The sequence below is a fragment of the Elephantulus edwardii genome, unplaced genomic scaffold (genome assembly GCF_000299155.1).
Source record: "Elephantulus edwardii isolate Elephantulus edwardi_28Jun2011 unplaced genomic scaffold, EleEdw1.0 scaffold00017, whole genome shotgun sequence".
NCBI classification, from domain to species: Eukaryota; Metazoa; Chordata; class Mammalia; order Macroscelidea; family Macroscelididae; genus Elephantulus; species Elephantulus edwardii.
This window is the reverse complement of record NW_006399767.1, coordinates 3,362,757-3,369,126: the sequence shown is the minus strand read 5'-3', so window position 1 is coordinate 3,369,126 and position 6,370 is coordinate 3,362,757. Positions and strand designations below refer to the sequence as shown.

The 6,370-nt window shown below is 37.0% G+C and overlaps 1 pseudogene; it reads left to right on the top strand.

Moving 5' to 3' along the window:
• The first annotated feature begins 2,459 nt into the window (after positions 1 to 2,459).
• Positions 2,460 to 6,370, top strand: part of LOC102846184 — an 18,983-nt pseudogene continuing 15,072 nt past the window's right edge.

Sequence of the window (6,370 nt, the reverse complement as noted above, 5' to 3'; positions counted from 1 at the left end):
AGCAAGATGAAATCATACAGCTTTAATACTTTATCCATCTATCAAAATATTGACTATTGGTCCTGTGGTAAGGACATTTGTTTTCTTGATGTTGATATGTAATCTATACCAAAGGCTTTAGTCTTTTGCTTCAGAGAAATATTTAAATAAGGTGTGTAGGCTATTAATTTTTGCCATCTCACCATGTAAAAAGGCAGGTTCAGATGCATAAAATAAGAATCTTGTAACCATCAAGAAAGAATAAACAGAGTAGTGTTGTTTTTGCTATTAGGTGCCTTTGAGTAGTGTATGACTCATAGCAACACTTTGAATAACTGTCATATCTAAACTCTGTCCTGTCATGTGCCATCCTCATCACTTTTACCTCACTTGAGTTCATTATTGAAGTCACTGTGTCAATCTTTCTTATTAGGGGTTTCTTATATTTCACATATCAGCCACCTTTTCAAGCATAATGCCCCAACATGCTCAAAGTATGAGAGATGAAGTTTTGCCATCTCTACCTCCAGGAAGCACTTTAGCCTCACTTTATCCAAGACATTATCTGTTCATTCTTTTGGCAGTCCATGAGATATTCAGTACTTCTCCAACATCACAACTCAAAGCAATCAATTATGCTTCTGCCATCATTATTCATTGTCCATCTGTCAGATGTATAACAAGTGACAGAAAAGACCATGGCCTGAATCAGATGCAATTTAGTCTTCAAACAATTGTCGTTGCTTGTCAGTACTTTGGAGAACTCCCCGACAGTGGACTGGTCCAATGGAGTAAATTTCTGATCTCCTGACTGCTGTTACCAGGGTGTCTATTGTGGATCCAAATAACATGAAATCACTGAGAATTTTACTTTTCTTTACCATGATGCATCAGTCCAGTGACCTACCCACACCCACTGCTATTAATGGATTCTGACTCATAGTGACCGTCCATAGAGTTTTGAAGAAGAGATTGTCAGTATTTCTCCCTTGGAACAGCTGGTGAATTAAAACTGTCAACATTTTGGTTAGAAACCCAGTGCTTTGAACACTATACTTACTACCAGGGATCCTTTAAAATAATGATGTAGTTTTGTGCCATAGACTCTGAACAAACTCACAGCTGAAGCTTCATCTTGGTGCCAATTTGGACTATATATTCAAATAACGATATTCCTTTTCTCAGATATCTGGTAGGTACAAGATACTGTATTTCATCCCCAAAGAGTAATTTTCATTATACTCACACAAAACCAAGATGCTATTACTTCTACCCAAAGACTACTGATGCACAGCATTGTTGTTGTGTACCGTTGTTTTGGAACAAACCTATAGGTGACCCTATCCCTCACCCCCTGATGGTTTTCAGAGACATTTAATTACAGGTGAAGGGATTGCCCATTCCTCTCCCATGGAGGAGCTGATGTTTTCAAGCGATTTGTCTTTGAGATTGCAGCACAGCTTCTTGCCACCGTCAGTGGTAGAGCACATGCTTTGTATGTATGAGACCCCAGGTTCAATCTCTGGCAAGGTACAGCATTATGGATAAACACTTACAATGGATCCCCAGAAATAGTTCTGTGGAAGCAATTTTACTGATAAGTTACCATAAAAACCCATCTTGTCACAAATCTGTGACTACCTGCACAATTCTCTTTTCTTATTAGCCCACTGTTAGTTTTCTTGATGGTGTTTCATTCAGTTATGAATTTTATAATCTTTAATATCTTCTCCCACAATACAAAAATGTGACCTTTTTTTGGGGGGGTCTAACAAAGCAGCCACTTTTACTCTTTCAATATGGTTCTTTCTGGCTTGAATGCTAACTATCCGTCAATAAACTTTATTTTCTTTGATTTAAGCAGACTTAGTAATGTTGCTCTATGCCAAAACTTTTAAAAATGCTTTCACAATTTTAAATCAGAACAAACTAAAGCTTGACAGCTTCATCTGTGATATTTCAGACAAAGAGGCCATTTCCCGAGGAGAACCCAGTCCCCAGATTGGCAGGGCAGGGAGTATTTTTTATGTGATGAAACCATAGAGGAAAGGCCTCTTGGATTTACGTGACATATATTAAGAAGGGAATGAAAAGAAAAATAAGGATGACTGTCTTACTGTGCCTGTGTGAAAGGTTGTTTTAGATCCCTCACTTGCAAGAATTTCTACTTCCCCTCCTCCAGACACATGCTCCTACTGGGGGCCAAATCTGGAGGGAATCTGGCAGAAGGAATTGCTTGAATCTGTTCCTGTTACCCTGATAATTTGCTTTTTTGCAATACTTGTAAAGCATCATTTTTAGCTTTAGAGGCACACAGCCCACCCACTGAGGCAGAGTGTTCTTTTCTTGACTAAGCATATGCCTGATTCTTGGAGAGAATGTGGAAGAGGCGAAAAAGGCTCCACACTGGGGAAATAGTTCTTTCGTGTTAAAAGACAGAATCGAGGCTTTTGATACTAAAAGTGAAAACCTACATCTACATGACGTAAAGATGGATGCTACAAGATTATTTCACCTTTCCATTGATTCTGTTCATGTGTTCCTTCTTACATGCATGGCACTTCTTTTACTTTGTTACCCATCAAATGGCAGCATGTACTTGTCGCAGGTGATTAAATGGTGAAAAGACAAAGGTATTGTTTCACAGATCTTACATTCGTGTAAGACCTGCCAGGTGGAAATCCTTACATTAAAAAACAATAAATAAGTACATGAAAGGCTCATGTGCTTTACGTAAGTCTATTGTTAGAACAATCTTGGTCTTATGTATGGACATTCAGTACATGGAATCCAGACATTTTAATTCACTTAATGTAAGAATTAAGATGTAAGTTTTTAGACAGCAATACCACCTTGGTTACTAAGGTATAAAAGTAAGATGGCTAGAAAATTCAGACCTTCCATGAACTGGTGACACACAGTAACAGGAGGAAGAAAAATGACACTGAATAGTCGTGATAATTTTATCATTTGGTTTCTCTTTGGTCCTGTGTTGTTTATATCCACCAATTGCCCATGAAAATTGAACACCCTTGACCGTCATGACTGTGCTTTCACAGGTCACATTGTTGCTGAGCCATGTACACTAGAGCTCTGGAATGTCAACAACAGCTTCATGCTCAGAAAACAGCTGAAAGACAAGCAAATAAAATGACAAAAATACACATTGCTGAAATTTCTAAGATAATGACCCAGCTTAATGGTAGAGAGTAAAGGTGAATTAATACAGCAGAATGCCCAAAGAATTGGCCCATTCATACTGTGATGTGAAGAATGCTAGATATACTATAGTGTGTCATAGGGTTAATACTGATAAGATTGGAAATCTCAGGAAATGTAATTGTGGTCATACAAAATCTATATCTAGACAAAGAAGCTGTTGTTCAAACAAAACAAAGGAAAGCGAAATGATGCAGAATATGGAAGAATGTGCCTCAAGGTCCTTTCTTATACATATTCATTCTGTATGCTGAGCAAATAATTCATGAAACGCATGTTTCATAATTCTAGGAAAACAAATGTGGGATCAGGATTGGAGGGAGATTCATCAACAACCTGCATTATGCAAAATGACCTTGTTTGCTGAAACTGAGGAGGAATTGAAAGTTTGCTGTGGAAGATCAAAGACTACAGCCTTCAATAGAAATTACATTTCAAGTCCTTACCACTGGATTAATGGGCAAAATCATGACAGATGGAGAGATAGATGGAGTATTTAAACTTGCAATGATTTAATCTTACTTGGATCCATAATCAACACCTTTGGTGTAAGCAGTCAGGAGATCAGAAGACCATATCACTTTGGGCAATTCCATTGTCAGGGACAACTTCAAAATACTGAAGAGCAATTATGTCTATTTGAAGACTAAATTATGCCTGATTCAGGGCATAGTCTTTTCCATCACTTCTTACGCAGCTGAGAGTTGGACAATGAATAAAGATAGTAGTAGAATTGATGCCTTTGAGGTATGAAGAGTACTGAATATCCCATGGACTCCCAAAAGAATGAGCAGATATGTCTTGGAAAAAGTACAGCCAGAGTGCTTCTTGGAGGCAAAGATAGCAAAGCTTCATCTTTCATACTTTGGACTTGTTGCTAGGAGAGCTTATTCTTTGGAAAATGATACTTTGCATAATAAGGTAGTGGGCTAGTGAAAGAGAAGAGGACCTGCAAAAGGATAGACTGACACAGTGACTGCAGCAGTGGACTCCTGAGTATCAGATATGATAAGGATGGCAGAGTATAGCACAGGATTCAGATCTGTTGTTTTCACAGGGTCATTATGAGTGGTATTCAATTCAACAACAACAACATAGATTGTAAAAAAAAATCAGACAAAGAAGTGTTAACTGTTGTCACTACCATTCATTCTGATCAAGAGCATAATAGAGCATCCTGGAAAAACTGGAAGAAAACAGGAAGAAGAAAATCATAAAAAAAGGCCTAATTAAGACTGATGGAATCACTTAGATACCCTTCAAATGCAGAACTGAAACCACTCCTGAAAATTAAATTTTCAGTCAAATAATAGACAGGCTTGAAAATAACATACTGTGTCCTCTGGGGTCACCCATATGTTGTAATGTTTTATGAGTTTGTTATTTTTCAGTGCTGAGTAGTATTCCACTGTATGAATATATACTATTTTTCTATCAGTTTATTTGTTGAAGGGAACTTGGATTGCTTCCATCTCTATGTTATTGTAAATAACACAGCAATGAACATGGGTGTGCATATATCTGTTTGGATGGTGGTTCTGATTATATTCCCAGCAGTGGGATTGCTGGCTCAAATGGTATTTCTATTTTAAATATCTCATATTGTCATAAAAGGACAAATATTGCATAGTATGACTGTAATAAAGCAAGTCTGACATGGGTGATTGGGAGGAGAATAGGGTAAGAGTGGATAGATAACAAACATTGCATTGGAACAGTTGAAGGAAAGAACTGATTAAAAGGAATACATGATTAGGCATTATACATAAAATAACAGTCCAGAATAAGAGGTACATTTCAAAGAGAAATGGAGGAGGGGGAGGTAATTTTATAACAATGAAGGACCATTTTTTAAAAAGTGAACTGGAGGAAAGGGAAGGGAGCTGAGGGAGGTAAAATGTGTAAGAATGAATGAATGAATGAATGAAAGAAAGAAAATCTAACTTTTCAGTAAACTTTTACTGACAGCTGAGAGAAATATATACCTTAAGACATTGCACAGGACCAAAAGGAAAGCAATTTCCCTCAAACAAAACACAGCAAGAAATAAGAGGTAGAAAAGAAGAAAAAATGGGGACATGTAATTATAGTGGAGTGATTGTCAGTAACTTCAGAAAGCAAAACATGTATAAATTTTCAAATGAAAAGTGAATTTACTCATTATACTCATATCCAAGTCACAAGAAAAAGTTCAGAAATAAAAAAAGAATAAAGTAAGAAATAAATTGGAAATATTCCTGAAAAGTAAGAATGACAGGACTTCTAAATGCTTAGAGACATCATCTAAAAGATAGAATAAGACATCATGAGTGCAAATGGTCATTACAAAGACAGAAAAGAGAAAAAAAACCAAAATTAATGTCAGAAGAAACCCTGAAGATTGCACTGGAGCGCAGAGAAACCAAGGAAGCACAAGGAAGAATCCAAGATACTAAAGAGCTGAATAGAGGATTCCAAAAGGTAGCATGGAATGACAAAGCAAAATATTACAATGAAATGTGCGAGGAGCTAGAGTCGAAAAATCAAAAGGGCCGAACTCGCTCAGTATTTCTTAAGCTCAAGCAACTGGAGAACAAATTCAAACCTAGAGTTGCTGTAATCAAGGATGCTTTAGGAAGAATATTAAATAATCCAGGAAATATTAAAAGAAGATGGAAAAAATATACTAACTGTATGTATCAAAATGAATTGGCAAACACAGAAGAATTTAATGAGATAACATATGAGCAAGAGCCTATGATGATGCAGAAAGAAGTACAAGCTGCTTTGAAGAAAATAGCAAAAAATAAGGCCCCAGGAACAAATGGTATACCAATTGACATATTTCAGCTAACGGATGCTGCTCTGGATGTGCTCATCAAACTGTGCCAAGAAATCTAGAGAACAACCACTTTGCCAACTAACTGGAAGAGATCAACATTTGTTCCCATCCTAAAGAAGGGTGACACAACAGAGTGTGGAAACTATAGAAGAATATCATTGATTTCACATACAAGCAAGATTCTACTGAAGACCATCCAAAATGGACTGGAATAGCATATCAGCAGAGAACTGCCAGAAGTCCAGGCTGGGTATCAAAGGGGTTGTGGTACTAAGGATATTGTAGCTGATGTTAGATGGATCTTAGCTGAAAGCAGAGAATACCAGAAGAATGTCTATCTGTGTTTCATTG